General features: G+C 38.2%; 1 long non-coding RNA gene across 1 annotated transcript in view; it reads left to right on the top strand.

The window, feature by feature from the left end:
• LOC118888891 overlaps positions 1 to 21395 on the top strand; it is a 33467-nt gene extending 12072 nt beyond the window's left edge. The window contains exons 2-3 of the long non-coding RNA XR_005018381.1: positions 19119 to 19242; positions 20481 to 21395. This is a non-coding gene — a long non-coding RNA (uncharacterized LOC118888891). The remainder of the gene's footprint in view (positions 1 to 19118; positions 19243 to 20480) is intronic.
• Positions 21396 to 21756: the final 361 nt, after the last annotated feature.

The following is a 21756-nucleotide window of genomic DNA, read 5'->3' as shown; positions in this document are numbered from 1 at the left end:
TCAGAGCCCGTGTTTTCAGCCTGAAAAATACATTCGTGATTTGTGTCAGCTTGTATGATTGGATGGTTGGCCTAGTTAATTCTACCACCTGTTTCAGTCATCAGTTCTTATTAGCTCTCATTTGATGAGGAAAACAATCTCTGGAATTCTATCTTCCTTCCCAAATACCAAAGGATGTTTCGTTTTTATTTAGATATCAGCATATCTTTCTATTTCTCAAAGACTGTTGTTATAAATTCAGATTCGCCATTGTATGCTCACGTAATCCATTACCATTTGTGTAACAAAAATAACTTATCAAAAACAAGACAAACATGAACGTTGAATGTGTCCTACAACTTCAGAGCATTCAATTAACATTTAAGAATGCATACCTTGAAGGTAGCATATTGCTAATTTCAGATTCCTAAAATTTTTTGTTACTACATAGAATGTCCAATTCCGTACTACAGGATAGAAACTAAATAAGTGGGTAAAAGCTGAAGCAAGTGATATGACTGAGTCAATTTCAATGCCACAACAAACTGAAAGCTAAAGGTCAATTTATTGCATGCTATGTTAGAGAATAATTCCAGATGACAAATGTGCCAGGCTCCCGAGATGAGTTGTAACCACCCAAAGCAAAGGGAAGGGGTCCTAAAAACAACTATATCTACATGAGGTGCCAGGGAGAGTTTCAAAGTACACATAAACAGAAATGAATGCAGAGATTGAAAATGCATTGCATTAGCTAGAATATAGATAACCACAGCTATGGAATGTCTCTTAGAGTCATGATACCTAGACAATGGGCTGTGATTAAAACTGGAAACGTAACGTTAATTTTAGCATGCACTTCAACCAGATAATCTAGGATACAGGCCACCTCCTTGGATTCTTCTTTGGGAGCTCAACATGCATATAAGTGCATGACTTTATGTGTGAATATATGGAAAATCTTTAAAATAGTCTTTCTTTCAGGCTCTCCATGGGGCATCTATTGCATTCCTATTTTCAAAAGTGTGCCTTGTATACGTGAAGCATAGGAGATAATGCAGTGAAAGAGAATCAAGTCTCTCCCACAAGGAGTTGCATTTACTCTGGGAAAAAAGATACTCAAACTAGTAATTATTATGTAAAGTAAAAATAGAGGTACACTAAAAGTCCTACAAGAATATCTATCTACCTTTAAGTTCTAATTGAAGAGAGTGCATTTTTTTACCAACATTAGAAAGATTTAAAAAAAAAATATCTCTAAACCAAGGTTGGAAATTCAAATTGCCTTCTTGAACTGTTTCTGAGACTTTCAAAACGAAAAATGTGATGAATCACAGGGGTGCAAGGAAGTAAGGAGAAAGGCATCTGGGTAGACAGAGGGGACCTGAGGGGGGAAAGACCAGGCCGCGAGGGTCTTTGGAGCCAACCCTTCTCCCTACCGTGCCCTCATTTCCCTCTTTAAGCAGCAGATCAACTGTTTTTGGGCTTTGTTCCAACAAAAGCAAAGTTAGTAAGTTTTTGACAGAGCCATGCATGTTCATCAACAGAGGTCAGCAGCGTCCAAGTCAATTTAGAGCTTCTAGTTTGCTGAGTCAGGATTTAATCAATCATCAAATACAGATTTACTTCACATAGTGACTGTCAGTTAATTGTTGGCTTCCTAAGAGTTCTTAGAAAGTTATTCCACTTTTGAGATGATTCTTTTTGGGTTTTCACCTGAAAAAGCACTAAGTAAATACACTAAAGAAATAATGTATCTGCATTACCATTTCAGAAAAAGATGCATTCCTCAATTTACTCGAAACAATAGTTTCCTAGTCAGAGAAAATCGTATGGAACATGTTCGAATTGTGTGACTTACTGTAATAAACCCAAATGCTTTCCTTTGGGTTCATATATCCAGTAACAGAAATTGTATTTAGATCTTCAAGCTGATGGGTGCATAAGGTATCTTCACGTGTTTCAAAGTCCTCTCATTCATCAGCCTTTATTTTGACCTGTAAGGGGTTTTCTGTGCTCTAATATTTTTAAGACAAGTTTGAGTGCAAAATAACCATAATCTCCCAAAAGACTGAAAAATTCGTGGATAAAACTGGGCAGAAAGACAAATACACCTTATAAAGAATGACTCCTTACAAAGAATGACTCCTTATAAAGAATGACTCCTTAATACTCCTTCATTGCCACCTCCACCCACTCTCAAGAAATCTCTTCTGCCTTTGTCAAGTATAATAAGCTTTTATTATATTTCATGTCAAACAATATTCATTTACTTTCACGTTGTTGTTTATTACAATACTTATAAGAGCTTACTTTCATCGTTCAGTTGAGGTATTTTCTACCTGTAAAAAATTAATTAGGGGTCTCAGGTTGGAATGGAATGCAGCGGCATCTTTTCCATTAATATTAATGGAAATATTTTATCATTTAAAGTCTTCTCACTTTGCAGTCAGGTTTTCAGGCGCAATTTAAAGTCTGAAAGTGTGAGGGGAAAGTGTGTTTAGTGAGGAACTACTATGCTTCAGAAATTGTGCTAAGCACTGGGGAAAAGCTTGTAGAAGAGACCGGTGTGGGCCTTGCCCTCTTGGTGTTTACAGTTCAGCTGGGAAGATGGTCGAAATCATTTTTTGTTTTCCAGAGATATGGCTCTACCTGCCTGGGGTTGCTGGAGAGAATCCTTTCACAATGTATACGTTTGTCAAATCATCACATTGTACACTTTACATATCTTACAATTTTATATGTCTATCATACCTCAATAGTTAGATAGATAGGTTGATAGATAGATAAATGGCTTCTGGTTTCTATGCTGGAAGCTACTGCCTTCAGTGGGGTCAGGTATATTTCCCCAATGTCAGGCATCATTGGGCCTCCTCTCTCATAAGCCATAAATAAAAGGAGACCTAGGCTGGGCCTTTAAGGAAACTTGCAGCCCCACAAATATCACACCAGAAATCCTTCCATTATCCTCCTAGACACCCAAATTCGGACTGAACACAGATAATAGGACATGACAGGATATAACCATGGGAGTAGAGAATTTGGAACCAAAACTTCTGATTAAATTCTGCCTTCACCATTTACCAGCTAAGAACTTTGGACGTGCCCCTGTACATTTCTGAACTCTGGCTTTCTTAGCTGTTAAATGGAGACAATAATTTCCACCACATGGATTTGTCACGAAGTTCAAGTAAAATGCATATGAAAGGATTTTGTAGGCAAACCGTGACTTTAGTAGCCCTTGCCAATTATCCTTAGCAGTCATTCATTCATTCACTTGCTCATTCATTTATCTACCAGCAATCATTTCTTGAGAACCTAACACTTACTCTGACTACAACAAATAATCAATAGTTTCTGTCCTTTAGGATCAGCTACTTGCCTATTCCCTAAGAGTCCATGATTAGCCAAGGGTCCCACTCCAGAATTCAAAGCCACGAACTTGCCTTTGTTCATGCCAGTTCTTCACCAAGGCAAACATATGCCAGACCTCTACCTTCAAGGGACTTCAATATTATAAAAAGATATAATTCCCCAAAGCTGAGTTTTAAAAACTCTCAAAATATAGGAAAATTCAAGTCATTTTTTTCTACACCTTTCTTTCCAGTATATTACTCACACATGCCCAACAGAAGCTAAATTTATCTACTTCTCCCAGCTAAGCCATCTGTTGCATGTAAACATCAATGATGCATGCATCTAGTTAATTAGGGCTCTCAAAAAAATCTGACAACCATGGGACATTAAGTGTTAAGTGTTGATGCTGATATTACAGTGGTAAGTGAAAAGATCTTTGTGTCAGAATGGATCTATAATAGGTTTACCAATAAAAACAGAAAATTGGGAAGTAGAAGGAAAATATAGGTCTCATGAAAGGAGGCATGCGCATCAACACAGAAGGGCAAGGGATGAAACTTTTTAAAAGTGTCATTCATGTGATAGGAGAAAATTATTCTAAAGTCATTCAAAGGAAAATATGGGAAGCAAAATACAATTTTTCGAAGTCCAAATTCACATATACAGTCTTGCCTTCATGAGCCCCTCAGGCCAACTATATACCCACAATGAACTATGTGCGTGGGTAAATCTCCAATGAGGAACAATTCCATCAAATATGTTTTTATGGTACTCATCTTGTCAACAAACATTCATTTAATGTAAATTATTTATTGGCCTAAATTACTTTTCCAATAGAAATAAGTGGCGAATTAGAGTAGTGGTGAAATCAATGTCATCTCTAAAGGATATCACCAACTTGCCTATTAATTTTAGTGAATTTTCTCTTTTTCTCTTCCTTATAAGACCAAATGAGAACTCTTCTCTATGCTGCATTAGAAAGAGACTCAAAGTGGAGAATATCAAATCAATCTGCATAGACTATCACCCACACTTGAACAAGTAATGATAAAATGAACGTAACATTGATTTATCCTAATTCTTAGAAAAGACAAAATGGCCGCTGGTGTCAAATGAGAGGTAGAAAACATTATACCACACTACGTCCGTTAAATGCTAGAGCCCAACCAAAGTCATGTCCTCAGTATCTTAATATTGAAAGCAATCAACCATGCTCTTTATTCTCACCAAAGTTTAGTCTGAGGAGTTTGGATAATTATAATGTATTCTCCACTGTCGATGTGGCTGTATACGACATGAAGATTGCAGACTTGTAAAAATTAATGAGGTCATTTGTTTTTGTGTATCCTGACAGAGAGAAACCTACAGAGTCAATATACAGTAAATTAAAAATCTTATATATTTTGTCTCCTGCTTTACAAGCAGCATTCCCACTCCCTAAAGAAGAATCTTGTCTCCATAAGGAATTCATTCAGATTCCAATCTCTGCTCTTGACTGAAGGCACATTTGTCATTCTATATCATGAATAACCCCTGAAGTAAAGGGGTTAGTCCATCCTCAGTCCATCTTCAGCTCTTCTAGGATGCAGGAAAGCTTTCAAATGTTTGTAAAGTGTATCTTCACTGCGAATATTAAAAATCCACGTATACATTTTGTTAGCTTAGTTTTATTCTAAGTGGTCATGGGAAATTCTAAATGCATATTTGAAATTCATTATAAATGTTTTCAAGCAAAAAAATAATAATAACAATACTCCTGTATTTCTGTTCATCTAGGATACCATGAATTGTAAAAATTACCATTGGGTCAATAACAGCTTTTTTTTGAGAAAAATAGTGTAACACATTAATTGTATATAATTATTTCAAAACCATCAAAATATTAGGGGTTCATGTGCCTTTGTATTGAGGTAATGTCCCAATTCATCTGTTTTATAAATGTGAATTGTAAGGTTTTGCATTTGCTAAAAGAAGAGAGCACCTACCAATGTTTGAAAATATGAAGGATGAGGGTACCATACAAAAATTATGAAAACATGCATTTCATTGATCCAGGTGTCCATATACATTATAATGGGCCAAATGATGATCAGAGAGATATTCTTTAAGAATTATATATTTTAATATATATTTTATAATTATATATATACATATATATTTGTTTTTCCTTAGTTTTCACAACAATCTGTGCAATCTATGTTCGAGAATTGAGAATGGGTAGAGAAGTCGCTGTAAACTTAACCAAGAACAGTGTATGCAATTTCTTTGACTGACTACACAATCCATTTGAGTTTTATTTATCTTAAGGGTGTGGGAGTACTAATACTAACACACGTGAAGTTCCTGTTAGTGAATCAGACCAGACTTGATTTTACACTGAGACTCATACGGCTACACTTGAATCGACAATCTAGGGCCAGCTGACTTGGTGAGGAAGTGGATTGGAGTAAAGATGATGAGGAGATACTGAGGGGTATTTCTGAATAGACTGGTGGCTTATACCATATCTAAGACCCATTGGATAGCTTAGAAACTTCGTTTTTAAACTATTTATCAACATCCTTAAAGGAAACAATAAATAATTGCTCCTGAAGCATTGATAATAATCTCTTGCTTGCGTAAATTGAGCAAAGAGCTAGGTTGTCTCTGACTTGCTCTATTTGTTTTCTATTGATGCTGTAACAAATGACCACAAAGTTAGTGGCTTAAAACAACACAAATTTATTAGCTCACAGCCCTGGGGATCAGAAATTTTAAATGGGCCCGTTCGGCTAAAAAAGAGGTGTCAACAGAGCTGTATTTCTTCTGGAGTCTCTAGGGAAAACTCTGTTTTCCTTGCTTTCTCCAGTGTCTGGAGGTTACTTGTATTCCTTGGATCGTGGCCCCTTCCTCACATCACTCCAGCCTCTCCTTCCATTGTCACATCTCTTTCTCCTTCTCTGCTTCTGTTGTCACATCTCCTTCCCTATCTCTGACTTTTCTGTCTCTCTCTTTCCCTTAAAAGAACCCTTATGATTACATTGGGCTCACCCAGATAATTCATGATAATCTCCCCATCTCAAGGTACTTAATCACACCTGCAAAGTCCCTTTTGCCCTGTAATGTAACATTTTTATAGGTTCTAGAGATTAGGACATGGACGTCTTTGGGGGCCATTATTCTGTCTACCATACTTGCTTCCTGTCTTTCTTCTCCATTCCTTTTAAAATGGGAGCTCTCAAGTGATGTTCTCTGGTCCATCAGCAACTAGCAAGATTCTCTGAACTCCAGTGGATCTTCTGTCACACTACTATTTGTAGTGTGACAAAGTCTAGACCTCAAATTGTGGAAAAGTAGATCAGAAAAACTTAGAACTTGTTAGAAATACAAATTCTCAGACACACATCTGAAACTCTGGGGATGTGGCCCAGCAAGGTGTGGTCCTCCAGGTGTTCCATGCTTAAGGTTGGAAACCACTGGTCTAGACTTACATTTCTTATATGTATTATTATTGTGTTAGCCTTCATTATTTTAAATCAGTGTTAGTCACATCTTTTTAGTTCGAGTGAGCTTTACCAGCTGTAGTAAAGATGCAAGTATTGGATAGGGTGAGTAGGCCTTGAGGTCTTTTGCTAGGTCAATGCAATCAAACGACACCAAAATCTTAGGGGAAAGCCATTTCATACTGGATCCAAATTCCCTTTTTTCTTTTAAATACATGATTATGTTTAATCTTTTCCAGTTTTACTGAGAAATAATTGACATACATCACTGTATAAGTTTAAGGCATACAGCATGATGGTTTGATTTACATATATTGTGAAATGATTACCACAATAGGTTCAGCTAACATCCATTTTCTCATATAGGTATAATAAAAAGAAAAGAACGAATAAAAGAAGAAAGGAAAAAAATGTTCTCTTTGTGATGAGAACTCTTAGGATTTACTCTCTTGCATATATAACATACAGCAGTGTTAGCTACAGTCATCAGGTTGTATACTACATCCCTAGTACTTATTTATCTTATAACTGGAAGTTTGTACCTTTTGACTACCTTCCTCAAATTCCCCCCTCCCCCCAATTTCCTTTTAATGACTCTTTTTCTTTTTTTATTGAAGTATAGTTTATTTAAAATGTTATATTAGCTACAGGTGTACAGCAAAGTGATTCAGTTTATATATACATAATATATATATTTATATATATTATATCAATTTTTTCAGATTCTTTTCCCATATAAGTTATTACAAAATATTGAGTATAGTTTCCTGTGCTATACAGTAGGTCCTTGTTGGTTATTTATTTTATATATAGTAGTGTGTATATGTTAATCCCAAATTCCTAATTTATCCCTCCCCCCAACCTTTCCCCTTTGGTAACCATAAGTTTGTTTTCTATGTCTGTGGATCTGTTTCCATTTTGTATATAAGTTCATTTGTACCATTTTTTTAGATTCCACATATAAGTGATATCATATGATATTTGTCTGTCTCTGTCTGACTTACTTCACTTAGTATGATAATCTCTAGATCCATCCATGTTGCTACAAATGGCATTATTTCATTCTTTTTTGTGGCTGAGTGGTATTCCATTGTATATATGTACCACATCTTCTTTATCCATTCTTCTGTCAATGGACACTTAGGTTGCTTCCATGCCTTGGCTATTGTAAATAGTGCTACAATGAACATTAGGGTGCATGGTTTTTTTTCAAATTATGGTTTTCTCCAGATATATACCGAGGAGTGGGATTACAGGATCATATGGTAGCTCTATTCTTAGTTTTCTTAAGGAACCTCCACACTGTTCTCCGTAGTGGCTGCACCAATTTACATTCCAACCAACAGTGTAGAAGGGTTCCCTTTTCTCCACACCCTCTCCAGCACTTATTGTTTGTAGACTTTTTCATGATGGCCATTCTGACCAGTGTGAGGTGATACCTTACTGTAGTTTTGATTTTCATTTCTCTAATAACTAGTGATGTTGAGCTAACGACTCTCTTTCCACAAAGGTTTTCCTTGTTGAGCCCCAAGCACTCATACGTCCTGTTAGGTATGTGATGAAATTAGACAGTGCCTATTATGTGTCAGGAATTCCATAAAATGTTTCTCATTTAGTATCTCATTATATTCCTCATCTCAACTTTATAAAGTAGATAAGATGAATTTTAATTTTAAATATGAAGAAACTGAAGCTTAGAGAGATATGTTTCCCATCAGTTTGTTTATTCACAGTATACCGAGCCAAACATAGCATGAATATTTATGAATGAAACAAAAGAAGAAAGAGGGAGAAAAGGAGGCCCCTAAGGTCACAGAAGTACTAAGTGGAAGAGACAAGATTCAAAGCCATATCCATCTGATTTCAAACCCAACTTCATTCCATTCTGCAACGTTGCCTCCAGTGTGTGTGCACCTGTGTGTAAGTGTGTGTACACCCATATATAACTATATGTATATCATGCTCTATACTGTTAACAGATGATTACTATAAATAATGGCTAACATAAGCTAGTAATCATGAATTGTAACTGGTTATTATCAGTTTTTAGTTTGGGTCATGGCAGTATATCTGTATCCATTGAGTTACCAGGGAATCTTTTCAAACACATAGACAGATAGAAACCCAATACAATAAAAAACAAAATATCAGTTATGGATCAGTAGTTATAAGTTCATCTTTATGTTTTCTGTTTATTTTGTATGTGACACATAGGCTGAATGTGTCAAGGAGGAATATCTATGGTGACTTTTCCTTTTCCCATAAAAATCTATGCAAATCATTTATTCATTAGCCATACTCTTATTTACTTTTGTCAAAACACATATATTTCATAAGATAAAGTTACTTATCTTTAAAAAATATTGTTGACACTTTTAGAAAAGCTGATTCCACTCTAAGATTTTTATCACAAGTAAATTACACGGAATTTTCCACGGAATTTGTGTACATGGTGGCAACAGTTATTTATCCATTATGATTTATACATTAGACTTTCATGCCTCCATTGCAGGGATTCATAACCTGGAGTCCAGGGACTAGGTGATCCCTGCACAAAATTCAAGGCATCCTTGACTATGATACCACCAAATTCTATGCATTTTATTTTAGGCATTTAAAAACATTGATTCTGAGAAGGGGGACATGGATTTCACCAGACTGCTAAAGAAGTCCATGATACAAGGAAAAAAACCCTGATTTAATGAGACTCTATTTTATTCTAGACAGTGTGAAATCAATGTTGCATGCATATTTAACTGTATTCAATTATTTAATTCAATTTAATAAATGATGAAATCAACAAAGAGTTAATGAACATAACCCTTCTTCAAAGCATTGTTCTAGGTGACTAAGACCATTTTATTCTTTTTTTTTTAAACATCTTTATTGAAGTATAATTGCTTTACAATGGTGTGTTAGTTTCTGCTTTATAACAAAGTGAATCAGTTATACATATACATATGTTCCCATATCTCTTCCCTCTTGCATCTCCCTCCCTCCCACCCTCCCTATCCCACCCCTCTAGGTGGTCACAAAGCACCGAGCTGATCTCCCTGTGCTATGCGGCTGCTTCCCACTAGCTATCTATTTTACATTTGGTAGTGTATATATGTCCATGACACTCTCTCACCCTGTCACATCTCACCCCACCCCCTCCCCATATCCTCAAGTCCATTCTCTAGTAGGTCTGTGTCTTTATTCCCGTCTTGCCACTAGGTTCTTCATGACCTTTTTTTTTTTTCCCCTTAGATTCCATATATATGTGTTAGCATACTGTATTTGTTTTTCTCTTTCTGACTTACTTCACTCTGTATGACAGACTCTAACTCCATCCACCTCATTACAAATACCTCCATTTCATTTCTTTTTATGGCTGAGTAATATTCCATTGTATATATGTGCCACATCTTCTTTATCCATTCATCCGATGATGGACACTTAGGTTGCTTCCATGTCCTGGCTATTGTAAATAGAGCTGCAATGAACATTTTGGTACATGACTCTTTTTGAATTATGGTTTTCTCAGGGTATATGCCCAGTAGTGGGATTGCTGGGTCGTATGGTAGTTCTATTTTTAGTTTTTTAAGAAACCTCCATACTGTTCTCCATAGTGGCTGTATCAATTTACATTCCCACCAACAGTGCAAGAGGGTTCCCTTTCCTCCACACCCTCTCCAGCATCTATTGTTTTAGAGTTTTTGATGATGGCCATTCTGACCGGTATGAGATGATACCTCATTGTAGTTTTGATTTGGATTTCTCTAATGATTAATGATGTTGAGCATTCTTTCATGTGTCTGTTGGCCATCTGTATATCTTCTTTGGAGAAATGTCTATTTAGGTCTTCTGCCCATTTTTGGATTGGGGTGTTTGGTTTTTTGTTATTGCGCTGCATGAGCTGCTTGTAAATCTTGGAGATTAATCCTTTGTCAGTTGCTTCATTTGCAAATATTTTCTCCCATTCTGAGGGTTGCCTTTTCATCTTGTTTATGGTTTCCTTTGCTGTGCAAAAGCTTTTCAGTTTCATTAGGTCCCATTTGTTTATTTGTGTTTTTATTTCCATTCCTCTAGGAGCTGGGTCAAAAAGGATCTTGCTGTGATTTATGTCATAGAGTGTTCTGCCTATGTTTTCCTCTAAGAGTTTGATAGTGTCTGGCCTTACACTTAGGTCTTTAATCCATTCTGAGTTTATTTTTGTGTATGGTGTCAGGGAGTGTTCTAACTTCATACTTTTACATGTATCTGTCCAATTTTCCCAGCACCACTTATTGAAGAGACTGTCTTTTCTCCACTGTATATGCTTGCCTCCTTTATCAAAGATAAGGTGACCATATGTGCGTGGGTTTATCTCTGGGCTTTCTATCCTGTTCCATTGATCTATATTTCTGTTTTTGTGCCAGTACCAAACTGTCTTGATTACTGTAGCTTTGTAATATAGTCTGAAGTCAGGGAGCCTGATTCCTCCAGCTCCATTTTTCCTTCTCAAGATTGCTTTGGCTATTCGGGGTCTTTTGTGTCTCCATACAAATTGTGAAATTTTTTGTTCTAGTTCTGTGAAAAATGCCAGTGGTAGTTTGATAGGGATTGCATTGAATCTGTAGATTGCTTTGGGTAGTAGAGTCATTTTTACAATGTTGATTCTTCCAATCCAAGAACATGGTATATCTCTCCATCTATTTGTATCATCTTTAATTTATTTCATCAGTGTCCTATAATTTTCTGCATACAGGTCTTCTGTCTCCTTAGGTAGGTTTATTCCTAGATATTTTATTCTTTTTGTTGCAATGGTAAACGGGAGTGTTTTCTTAATTTCACTTTCAGATTTTTCATCATTAGTATATAGGAATGCAAGAGATTTCTGTGCATTAATTTTGTATCCTGCAACTTTACCAAATTCATTGATTAGCTCTAGTAGTTTTCTGGTAGCATCTTTAGGATTCTCTATGTATAGTATCGTGTCATCTGCAAACAGTGACAGCTTTACTTCTTCTTTTCCGATTTGGATTCCTTTTATTTCTTTTTCTTCTCTGATTGCTGTGGCTAACACTTCCAAAACTATGTTGAATAATAGTGGTGAGAGTGGACAACCTTGTCTTGTTCCTGATCTTAGTGGAAATGGTTTCAGTTTTTCACCATTGAGGACGATGTTGGCTGTGGGTTTGTCATATATGGCCTTTATTATGTTGAGGAAAGTTCCCTCTATGCCTACTTTCTGCAGGGCTTTTATCATAAATGGGTGTTGAATTTTGTCGAAAGCTTTCTCTGCATCTATTGAGATGATCATATGGTTTTTCTCCTTCAATTTGTTAATATGATGTATCACATTGATTGATTTGCGTATATTGAAGAATCCTTGCATTCCTGGAATAAACCCCACTTGATCATGGTGTATAATCCTTTTAATGTGCTGTTGCATTCTGTTTGCTAGTATTTTTGTTGAGGATTTTTGCATCTATGTTCATCAGTGATATTGGCCTGTAGTTTTCTTTCTTTGTGACATCTTTGTCTGGTTTTGGTATCAGGGTGATGGTGGCCTCGTAGAATGAGTTGGGGAGTGTTCCTCCCTCTGCAATATTTTGGAAGAGTTTGAGAAGGATAGGTGTTAGTGCTTCTCTAAATGTTTGATAGAATTCGCCTGTGAAGCCATCTGGTCCTGGGCTTTTGTTTGTTGGAAGATTTTTAATCACAGTTTCAATTTCAGTGCTTGTGATTGGTCTGTTCATATTTTCTATTTCTTCCTGGTTCAGTCTCGGCAGGTTGTGCATTTCTAAGAATCTGTCCATTTTTTCCAGGTTGTCCATTTTATTGGCATATAGTTGCTTGTAGTAATCTCTCATGATCGTTTGTATTTCTGCAGTGTCAGTGGTTACTTCTCCTTTTTCATTTCTAATTCTATTGATTTGAGTCTTCTCCCTTTTTCTCTTGATGAGTCTGGCCAATGGTTTATCAATTTTGTTTATCTTCTTGAAGAACCAGCTTTTAGTTTCATTGATTTTTGCTATTGTTTCCTTCATCTCTTTTTCATTTATTTCTGATCTGATCTTTATGATTTCTTTCCTTCTGCTAGCTTTGGGGTTTTTTTGTTCTTCTTTCTCTAATTGCTTTAGGTGCAAGGTTAGGTTGTTTATTCGAGATGTTTCCTGTTTCTTGATGTAGGCTTGTATTACTATAAACTTCCCTCTTAGAACTGCTTTTGCTGCATCCCATAGGTTTTGGGTCATCGTGTCTCCATTGTCATTTGTTTCTAGATATTTTTTGATTTCCCCTTTGATTTCTTCAGTGATCACTTCGTTATTAAGTAGTGTATTGTGTAGCCTCCATGTGTTTGTATTTTTTACAGATCTTTTCCTGTAATTGATATCTAGTCTCATAGCGTTGTGGTCGGAAAAGATACTTGATACGATTTCAATTTTCTTAAATTTACCAAGGCTTGATTTGTGACCCCAGATATGATCTATCCTGGAGAATGTTCCATGAGCACTTGAGAAAAATGTGTATTCTGTTGTTTTTGGGTGGAATGTCCTATAAATATCAATTAAGTCCATCTTGTTTAATGTATCATTTAAAGCTTGTGTTTCCTTATTTATTTTCATTTTGGATGATCTGTCCATTGGTGAAAGTGGGGTGTTAAAGTCCCCTACTATGATTGTGTTGCTGTCAATTTCCCCTTTTATGGCTGTTAGTATTTGCCTTATGTATTGAGGTGCTCCTATGTTGGGTGCATAAGTATTTACAATTGTTATACCTTCCTCTTGGATCGATCCCTTGATCATTATGTAGTGTCCTTCTTTGTCTCTTGTAATAGTCTTTATTTTAAAGTCTATTTTGTCTGATATGAGAATTGCTACTCCAGCTTTCTTTTGATTTCCATTTGCATGGAATATCTTTTTCCATCCCCTCACTTTCAGTCTGTATGTGTCTCTAGGTCTGAAGTGGGTCTCTTGTAGACAGCATATATATGGGTCTTGTTTTTGTATCCATTCAGCCAGTCTGTGTCTTTTGGTTGGAGCATTTAATCCATTTACATTTAAGGTAATTATCGATATGTATGTTCCTATTCCCATTTTCTTAAATGTTTTGGGTTTGTTATTGTAGGTGTTTTCCTTCTCTTGTGTTTCTTGCCTAGAGAAGTTCCTTTAGCATTTGTTGTAAAGCTGGTTTGGTGGTGCTGAACTCTCTCAGCTTTTGCTTGTCTGTAAAGGTTTTAATTTCTCCATCAAATCTGAATGAGATCCTTGCTGGGTAGATTAATCTTGGTTGTAGGTTTTTCTCCTTCATCACTTTAAGTATATCCTGCCACTCCCTTCTGGCTTGCAGAGTTTCTGCTGAAAGATCAGCTGTTAACCTTATGGGGATTCCCTTGTGTGTTATTTGTTGTTTTTCCCTTGCTGCTTTTAATATGTTTTCTTTATATTTAATTTTTGACAGTTTGATTAATATGTGTCCTGGCGTGTTTCTCCTTGGATTTATCCTGTATGGGACTCTCTGTGCTTCCAGGACTTGATTAACTATTTCCTTTCCCATATTAGGGAAGTTTTCAACTATAATCTCTTCAAATATTTTCTCAGTCCCTTTCTTTTTCTCTTCTTCTTTTGGGACCCCTATAATTCGAATGTTGGTGCGTTTAATGTTGTCCCAGAGGTCTCTGAGACTGTCCTCAGTTCTTTTCATTCTTTTTTCTTTATCCTGCTCTGCAGTAGTTATTTCCACCATTTTATCTTCCAGGTCACTTATCCGTTCTTCTGCCTCAGTTATTCTCCTATTGATCCCATCTAGAGTATCTTTAATTTCATTTATTGTGTTTTTCATCATTGCTTGGTTCCTCTTTAGTTCTTCTACATCCTTGTTAAATGTTTCTTGCATTTTGTCTATTCTATTTCCAAGATTTTGGATCATCCTTACTATCATTATTCTGAATTCTTTTTCAGGTAGACTACCTATTTCCTCTTCATTTGTTAGGTCTGGTGTGTTTTGACCCTGCTCCTTCATCTGCTGTGTGTTTTTCTGTCATCTCATTTTGCTTATCTTACTGTGTTTGGGGTCTCCTTTTCACTGGCTGCTGGTTCGTAGTTCCCGTTGTTTATGGTATCTGTCCCCAGTGGCTAAGGTTGGTTCAGTGGGTTGTGTAGGCTTCCTGGTGGAGGGGACTAGTGCCTGTGTTCTGGTGGATGAGGTTCTATCTTGTCTTTCTGGTGGGCACGTCCACGTCTGGTGGTGTGTTTTGGGGTGTCTGTGGCCTTATTATGATTTTAGGCAGCCTCTCTGCTAATGGATGGGGCTGTGTTCCTGTCTTGCTAGTTGTTTGGCATAGGGTGTCCAGCACTGTAGCTTGCTGGTCGTTGAGTGAAGCTGGGTCTTGATGTTGAGATGGATATCTCTGAGAGATTTTCGCTGTTTGTTATTACGTGGAGCTGGGAGGTCTCTTGTGGACCAGTGTCCTGAAGTTGGCTCTCCCACCTCAGAGGCACAGCCCTGATGCCTGGCTGGAGCACCAAGAGCCTTTCATCCACATGGCTCAGAATAAAAGGGAGAAAAAAATAGAAAGAAAGAAAGAAAGGATAAAATAAAATAAAATAAAGCTATTATAATAAAAAATAAGAAAAAAAATTATTAAGAATAAATTTATTAAGAAAAAAATATTTTTTTAATTTTTAAATAGATTTATTAATTTTTTATAATAAAAAATAAGAAAAAAATTATTAAGAAAAAATTTATTAAGAAAAAAATTTTTGATTTTTTAAAATAAAAAATATGAAAATACTTATTAAAAATTTTTTTTAATTTCTAAAAATAGAAGATAAGGAAAAAGTTATTAAGAAAACATTTATTAGGAAAAAAATTTTTTTAAGTAAAAAAAAAACAAAACAACAAAAAAACGGACGGACCTAACCCTAGGACTAATGGTGAAAGCAAAGCTATACAGACAAAATCTCACCCAGAAGCATGCACATATACACTCACAAAAAAAGGAAAAGGGGTAAAATTAATATATCCTGCTCCCAAAGTCCACCTCCTGAATTTGGGATGATTCGTTGTCTATTCAGGTATTCAACAGATGCAGGCACATCAAGTTGTTTGTGGAGCTTTAATCCGCTGCTTCTGAGGCTGCTGGGAGAGATTTCCCTTTCTCTTCTTTGTTTGTACAGCTCCCGGTGTTCAGCTTTGGATGTGGACCCGCCTCTGCATGTAGGTCGCCTGAGGGCGTCTGTTCTTTGCTCCCACAGGACGGGGTTAAAGGAGCAGCTGCTTCGGGGGCTCTGGCTCACTCAGGCCGGGCGGAGGGAGGGGTACGGATGCGGGGCGAGCCTGCGGCGTCAGAGGCCGGCGTGACGTTGCACCAGCCCGAGGCGCGCCGTGCGTTCTCCCAGGGAAGTTGTCCCCGGATCACGGGACCCTGGCAGTGGCGGGCTGCACCGGCTCCCCGGAGGGGCGGTGTGGAGAGTGACCTGTGCTCGCACACAGGCTTCTTGGTGGCGGCAGCAGCAGCCTTAGCGTCTCATGCCCGTCTCTGGGGTCCACGCTGATAGCCACGGCTCGCGCCCATGTCTGGAGCTCGTTTAGGCAGCGCTCTGAATCCCCTCTCCTTGCGCGCTGCGAAACAAAGAGGCAAGAAAAAGTCTCTTGCCTCTTCGGCAGCTGCAGACTTTTTCCCGGACTCCCTCCCGGCTAGCACCGAAGCCCGAGCCTCAGCTCTCAGCCCCCGCCCGCCCCGGCGGCTGAGCAGACAAGCCTCTCGGGCTGGTGAGTGCTTGTCGGCGCCGAGCCTCTGTGCGGGAATCTCTCCGCTTTGCCCTCCGCCCCCCTGTTGCTGCGCTCTCCTCCGTGGCTCCAGAGCTCCCCCCTCTGCCACCCGCAGTCTCCGCCCGCGAAGAGGCTCCTAGTGTGTGGAAACCTTTCCTCTTTCACAGCTCCCTCCCAGAGGTGCAGGTCCCGTCCCTATTCTTTTGTCTCTGTTATTTCTTTTTTCTTTTGCCCTACCCAAGTACATGGGGATTTTCTTGCCTTTTGGGAGGTCTGACGTCTTCTGCCAGCGTTCAGTAGGTGTTCTGTAGGAGCTGTTCCACATGTAGATGTATTTCTACTGTATCTGTGGGAAGGAAGGTGATCTCCGCGTCTTACTCTTCCGCCATCTTGCCCAGACCCTCCATTTTATTCTTGATTACAAGAAGTCTGCTATTTTTTCTCTCAAGAGGTTGAAACTTTATTCACAAAAATAATATTTAAAAAATTAAAATTTATTAATCCATCTGCTATATTAAATGGCTGAAAATAAGGTTTTAAGAAAGATCTTAATACCAATGATCTTATACAGATTCCCTCACTTTGTTTAAAACACAATATTTTTTACTGGAATGAAAGAAATGATTGGCTGGGGGCCAGATTTATGCATTTATATTTCTGATGGAAAATTCATTAACACTAACCATTCTCTAATAGAACTGCACCTGCAGCTTTTTCCTGTAAGTGTTTAGCAGGGTTGTGCAACTAGGCAATTTTGATTATGTTTGACACTTCAGGCATTAGTCTTGCTTAGAGCATTGCTTAAAATTCATAACCAGTAGTTGTGGTGAGATGCTACAGAATATGATGGATGTGTGAATTTGGAAACTCAATTTTTATGAGTGAGTAAATACTCTAACATGAGCTTCAAGATTTAATATCATTTCACTGTAATTATGGTCTTGTTATAAACCATAAATTTCCAATTGATGAATGTAATAAAGGCATATATATATATACATATATATGCACATATATATAATTTATTCTCTTATTCATTCAATCTGTCAGTCAAATATCATATATTTACTATAATATTTGAATAAATATACTCGTTCAAGTATTTACTAAATAACTATATTGAATATCAACTCTACTGCTAAGTGCTATGGAAGATATACAATAACTACTAGGGAAGCTCTGAACTTTTCAATGAACTTAATATCCACAGAGCCAGACACAAAATCAAACACAATCCAAGTGCCAAGATGATTAGTTCAGGCCACAGAAGTTTCTTTAGAAGCTCAAAGAATTCAAAGTTCACTGTGAATTGGGAAGCCCAGGGAGAGGTTTGATTGTTATGTGTTATTTTTCTTTTTCACATCTATGATCAGAAATGCAATAGCAGTCAAGATGAATAAGATAATAGGAAAGGTATAAATGGGTTAAAGGAGAGCATTTTTAAAATTTGGTTCCCGGTATCAACAAGTTTCACTATGCCTTCCTTACAGATGCCAAGGCCATGATTCTGAAATTCAGTGGCAAAGGAACTTCAAGTCTGTTGTGAATCTTCCATTTATAAATGTATATAGTAGGAAAACAGTTTTATGAATACTTTAAAAGGAATGTAAAGAACTATGTAAAAATGATTAATTACTAAAGAAATATAAAGTGTTATAACAATAATGATTATTAAAGACAAGAATATAATCGTGCAAGTGCCCAGACTCAGAGGATCGTGCACAACCTGAGTCTAGGTGCACAGGCTTCCATAGCTGTGGCACACAAGCTCAGTAGTTGTGGCTCGCGGGCTCTAGAGTGCAGGCTCAGTAGTTGTGGCACACGGGCTTAGTTGCTCTGCGGCATGTGGGATCTTCCTAGACCAGGGATCGAACCCGTGTCCCCTGTACTGGCAGGAGGATTCCTAACCACTGTGCCACCAGGGAAGCCCAAGGATAACCAGTTTTGACCAGCATTGAGGATAGCATAAAGATAAGCATTACATTGACCAGCATTAAGGGTAACTACTATTGACCAGTGTATTCAGAATAAGCATTATGTTAACCAGCATTAGGACAACCATTATGAACCAGCATTAATGATAACCACTAAGGACAAACATCACCTTGACCAGCATTAAGGATAACAACTTAGGATAACCATGCAGGATCTATCCTTCAGGCCAGGGAACTCAGATCTTGGATTTGTGGTCTCCATGTAGCCCATCCTGACCAGTCAACCTCCCCATCTTTGCTATATTTTGAACTACAGATTGTCCTGGCCCACGCTCACCACCCCGGAGACATGAGACAACTCTCTTTTGTATTTCTATAGTGTCATGAGTTCAGTTCCACCACAATGACTTGAAATAATCTATGTACCTTGCTGAGAGCGGGAACTCTGACTTACCTTGGAATCCCTAGCATGTAGCATGGGGTCTGGCATATGGCATGTGCTCACGAAATGTCTGTGGAATTGATCAGAATTAGTGCTGCACCTTAAATGAGCCCTAAGATCCTGGAGCACCTCCTAGCAGCCAACTTTCAAACTACTCCATCTTCCCTAAACTTATTCCTTCAACAGGTGAAGCTCCTCTGCCCTGCATGCAGTGTATCCGAATGCCCGGGCTGATGAACTCTTTGCACTTCATTCCCTTGATTCCATGTTTGACAGACGTAAACACAGCGGTGCCTCTGGCAACATGAAGGTATGAACTACTCATTGAACTAAGCCTCTGCAGAAGCACCCATCCTACTGTGAAATACAATCCTGGAAACTTGTTCATCATAAATACCAATGATTCACCACCTTTCCAAGTCAGATAAGATTTCCTTACAAATTATATTACAACAAAACCCTGGAAATAGATGCACCATGGAGGATCAAGAGTCTTTTCAGACACAGTATTTTCTGGTTTGTGCTCTCTCCCCTTCTGTGCATCTCTCTCTCTCTCTCTCTCCCCCCCCTCCCCCCGCCTCTTTCCTCTTTCTCCAACTCTGTCTCTCTCTGTCTCTCTCTTTCTCTGTGCATGTGTCTCTCTTTCTCCCCACTGCCACCCCACGTTCTCCCTCTGTCTCCCTCTCCCTCTGTGTGTGTGTCTCTCTCCACAGCCCCCTCGCCTCAATGCCTCATTAACTGGGTAACTGTGTGAATACCGCTTTAAGGATGTATTATATCCTTCATCTCTACCTAGATAATAGAGTAAAAACCAGGGAAATTGCTCTGGACAGAACAAAACTCATTTATCACCAATAAACAGCAGCTGCTGGTGCTTGATAACAGCGCTGTCCCTAAGCACACTGAAATATTCATGCAAGGCGGGGCTAATATCAGAGCACGTTATACTAAAAACGCTTGATAAACAGAAGTGGGGATATAGGTTGAAAGGGACGTTAAATGAGCAAAGATGGAATCTCTTAAAACTGGAGAAGTAAAAGTAGGTATCTCACCTCCGAGATTGTAGTAGTGGGGCTCTCCTTGGATTAGACAGATATTAAGCACCTGTAGCCACACAAAGAAAAATCAGGCTAAGAGATAAATTTAGACGGTCTAAATGGTCCACTTCCCCTCCAGCCATATTTCCTACATTTGAAATCCCTTTTGTATTTAACAGGGAAGTCCATGCATAAGAATCCAATAGAATAAATTAATGAATGTTGAATTCATGTTCATGTAATATCTACTCTATATTACTATGAATTCATGTTTATATCTATCCCAATAGGGTGTCCTTTTGAGAATTTTTTTTCCAAAACAATCTACAACCTCTTCTTTCATTTTTATTTTTGTGGCCAGAAACTGGCCCCTGCAGCCCCCAGCCATAGCAAGAATGTAATCTGAAATAGGATGTCTATGTAGAGTACTGATCAGTCCTTCAGGCAGTGAATACGTAACTCTGGCCATGACAACTCCATCCTCTAACCAAATGCTCTTTTGTCTTCCCAGCATATTTACTTTCGTCCAGTAACATCACAGCCCTTCTTCTCTTGGAAACTGCTTCGTCCTTTCCTTCAAATGTAGCTCTTGCAGGGCCACCATGTTTTTATATCACCCTGTTCCCAAAGCTAGAGTTGAATGGTACAAAAGCGGCCACTGGACCCAAACCAGGACAATGCAAGCTCTTCCTCTTGCCTTTTCTAGTTGGCACTGAGTACAAAGCTCCCAATCAGGTAGTGAAAACTACAGAATATGATACTTAAGAGCAATTGGTAGCCGTTTTTCCTGACTCATGGAGGAAACAAACAAAGCCAACAGGCAAAGATAAAAGACGAAAAATAATTTTAATAGCGTTTGTAGTGGACTTTGCCAGCGTCCCACCCATATCCCTCTGAGACCTCCTTTAACCATTTCTGTGCACCTCTTCCCCAGCTTGTGTGCATTTGCTTCTAATAGCCTACATCTGTGACGCTATTAGGACACAGCTTTTGCATTACCGGAGCATCTCTGTGTTTTGGCATTTAATGGTCCACACCTGTGACTCTTTTACGACGCCATCTTTTTGGCTAATGGAGCTTCTTTGCCCTGACACGTGAAGCCAGAAGTGCCTGGGTTTACATTTCCCCCAGGGTGGGGTTGGGAGCTTAATCAATAGCTGACTGGTGCAGTCGTATGAAGACCAAGCTCCCTTGCCACCAGTTGGCGCGAACTCTGAGTTACAATTTACGCTTTGGAGCTCCCCCGCGGCATCAGGCTGAAGCTGGGACTTGGCTTGGAATAGCATACTTGTTTGGCTCCTTCCCCTTTCCCGTCCTGCTTCTCACACTACCTTCCTGGTTTCTCCAAAGAACACGAAAAGCAGAAACTAAGACAGCATTCAGGTGAGTCACTGGTCCCTCTGGGACTGTTCAATATATCTCTGAAGTTCGGTTACTAAGATGCCCAGTACCCTTTCAATCCTGTTTCCTCTTCCTAAACTGGTTCAAATAGAGGTTCTGTCATTTGCAATCAAAAGAGACCTGATTAATTCAACAACTGAGACACCTAGTTCATGGAATATGGTGTGATCCAAATGATTATTTTATAGAATACGTTATCAATAATATGAACAGTTTATGTGCTTGACTAAACAGATGGTTTGGCGGGTCTATATATTTCAGAGATGATTAGTCAACTCTGTGAAAATGATCGAATCAATTTTTATACTGTGAAAAATCCAGAAACAGCTAAATTAAAACCACCAAATCAATAAGTAGTATTTAGTAAGAGTTTATTGTGCGTATAA

Source organism: Balaenoptera musculus, chromosome X (assembly GCF_009873245.2).
Source record: "Balaenoptera musculus isolate JJ_BM4_2016_0621 chromosome X, mBalMus1.pri.v3, whole genome shotgun sequence".
NCBI classification, from domain to species: domain Eukaryota; kingdom Metazoa; phylum Chordata; class Mammalia; order Artiodactyla; family Balaenopteridae; genus Balaenoptera; species Balaenoptera musculus.
Note: the sequence above shows the minus strand (reverse complement) of the source record. Positions and strands in the feature narration are given on the sequence as shown.